The sequence below is a fragment of the Olea europaea genome, unplaced genomic scaffold (assembly GCF_002742605.1).
Source record: "Olea europaea var. sylvestris unplaced genomic scaffold, O_europaea_v1 scaffold221, whole genome shotgun sequence".
Taxonomy (NCBI): domain Eukaryota; kingdom Viridiplantae; phylum Streptophyta; class Magnoliopsida; order Lamiales; family Oleaceae; genus Olea; species Olea europaea.
The window spans coordinates 501,375-503,979 of NW_019240124.1; the positions used below are offsets into that span (position 1 = coordinate 501,375).

The window sequence follows — 2,605 nt, forward strand, 5'->3', positions numbered from 1 at the left end:
ATGTTTCACATTTATAAATGAATTTCTCGAAAACATACAAACACTTATTTCTAACATTAATTAATCAACTAACGTGCAACGCACATTCACCCAAATAGTGTTAGAGAAAGAGATCAAAAATAGAAAGCGAATGTGCATGGGGAAAAAATGGGAAGAATGAGTTTTTACGAGTTTATGAAATTGGTAAGGTAATTATTTCGATATATTGTATTTACTTATCGTTTACTAAATTGTTGGCTGAATAGTTTGTGAGCGATGAATCGAACAAAATTTTCCTTCGAATGTGTGAACTAAAAAATTCTAATATGACAAACATAAACCTTATCGACCTCTTCCCAAATTTATTTCCACAAACCCAAACAAAAAAGCTATTATTTCCACATTGACAAAAATACAAAATTCCATGTGTGAACTAAAAAATTCTAATATTTCTAACCTAAGAATTTTTTTTTTTTTTTTGAAATATGACAAAAACCAAAACCACAAAAAAAACGTAATCAAGAATTTCAGTCGTTTCTTCTGAACTACTAACTCTTCGCTCATCAATTTCTCCGCCGAACAATAACCACTGGCAAAAATCTTTTTTAAGTATCTTGTTTAAACAAGAATCACAGCTTTCAGCTCATCGCATCTGAATTTCAGGTAATGCATATCATCCCATAAGAAATTTTATTAATTTTTGCAATTTAATGGTATGTAAATTAATAAAGATCATGTTATCTGGTCGTTTTTGAGGCTGTATTTGATTTCCTTGAAATGGGTTTTACTTTGTTTTGTTGTTTTTTTCTTGCGAGGGTTTAATAGGCAGCCTTGACTACAGGCGGGATAGGCTATTGTCTAAAGTCACTTGGTGAGGACCAAATTATGTAAGGTTAATTGTTTGAAGAATTAAATTTAAATTAGAATTATCAATATGCAAACACAAGAAACTAATAAAAATTGAAAATATAAAAATCTTTAGAAAAAACATGTAAATGGCATAAAACTTATCACTTACATTTATTAATTGTATAAATATATCACAAACATTACTCTGTATCTCAAAGTAATTTGACAGTTTATTTTCCAAACATCCATATTCTTTTTTAACCAAACAAAAATGTATCTGTCTCTTCAAATTCCACATCTAACAATAATCAGAGCCGGTCCTGTGATTTATGGGCCCTGAGGCGAAGCGTGTAAAGTAGGCCCCCAACGAAAGCAATTTAAATACAAAATTCAACGGTATATTATGCGGCTCATTGTTAACTTAAAAAACTAACATTAAAACAACAACTAAATATATTATAAAAACGATTTATATTATAAACAATCAAAATCAACAATGTTTCAAACAATTAGTTGAATACTATTCGTCTTGCCGTTTTAGAGGCAAAAATATCAATCAAATCTGAATAATTTAGCTGCCCAACCATTTCTTTTTCTATTGATAACATAGCCAATCCGTTTAATCTTTCTTGTGACATAGTTGATCGAAGATAGGTCTTGATTAACTTCAATTTTGAGAAACTTCTTTCCGCAGATGCAACTGTAACCGGTATGGTTAACAAAATTTTGTAAGCAATATAAGCATTTGGGTAACAAATATTGTGAGCTTTCAAATATTGCAGCACTTCAATTGCTCTTGTTGTTTCATTTGGTAAATAAATCTTCAAGACTTGTAACTCCGAACATAAATCATCTCCACTGATGTCCGAACGCCCATCATGTTCAAGATATTTCTCAAGATTCATACAAGAGTTCAACAAACTTGATAAATTTGCATCCCTTAACCTTTTCAAATTAAACAAAAATCCAAATATGTCATCATATTGTTTGAATTGTTCAAATCGACCCCTCAGAGAAGATAGAGCTTTATCAATTATAAAAATAAAGTACTCAACTCTAAAAGATTCTTCTGCTGATTGCTTTACCTCATCACTACTGCTTTCATCAAATTGTTTTTTCCTTCGAATTATGCGTTTTTCTGTAAATACAGCTTCAATTCCCATTTCGTTTGCCTTTTTTGTTGCTTCATCCATAGCAACGGCAAATCCGATTTCTCTATAATCTTCAAAAAATAAAACAAGTCCTTGCAATAGATCGATAGCATGATCAATATCCATGGATTCGGTTTGAAGAAATTTACTCACAATATTGACTGCATGCAACAACCTGTATCAGATTACTATGCCAAGCAAGAACTCAAAATTCTGAAGTTCATGTGTTGCTAACGACTCAGCTTCACTTTTCACTTTAGGATCTTCGTTAGATTCTGCCAAATCAAGTAAGGCTTCTCTTATCTGTGCAGTTTGCTCCATTATAGGTTTCACACTCTCAACATGACTTTCCCAACGTGTTTGTGACAATGGCTTCACTGTCAACCCTTTTACATTATCTTTGAAAATTTTCCATCGCTTGGTAGAAGAGGAAAATAAAGTGTAGATGCGTTGTATCACTCCGAAGAAGGAAACAGCTTTGGAACAACAATTCACCATATCACATAATGCTAGATTTAGACTATGAGCACTACATGGAGTATAGAAAGCTCGGGGATTCATTTCATGTACTCTTTTTTGTACACCTTTGTGCTTCCCACTCATGTTAGATCCATTATCATACCCTT

At 31.9% G+C, this 2,605-nt stretch overlaps 1 protein-coding gene across 8 annotated transcripts in view; it reads left to right on the plus strand.

Moving 5' to 3' along the window:
• Positions 1-451: 451 nt before the first annotated feature.
• LOC111380807 (long chain acyl-CoA synthetase 9, chloroplastic-like) overlaps positions 452-2,605 on the plus strand; it is a 14,486-nt gene continuing 12,332 nt past the window's right edge. For 2 of the 8 annotated variants that reach the window (XM_023004456.1, XM_023004454.1), the window contains exons 1-2: positions 468-642; positions 805-866. The gene's annotated coding sequence lies outside the window, so the exon portion shown is untranslated. Of the gene's footprint in view, positions 643-804; positions 872-2,605 lie in introns of all 8 variants that reach the window. The other 6 variants (XM_023004453.1, XM_023004461.1, XM_023004460.1 and 3 more) reach the window with 4 other exon arrangements.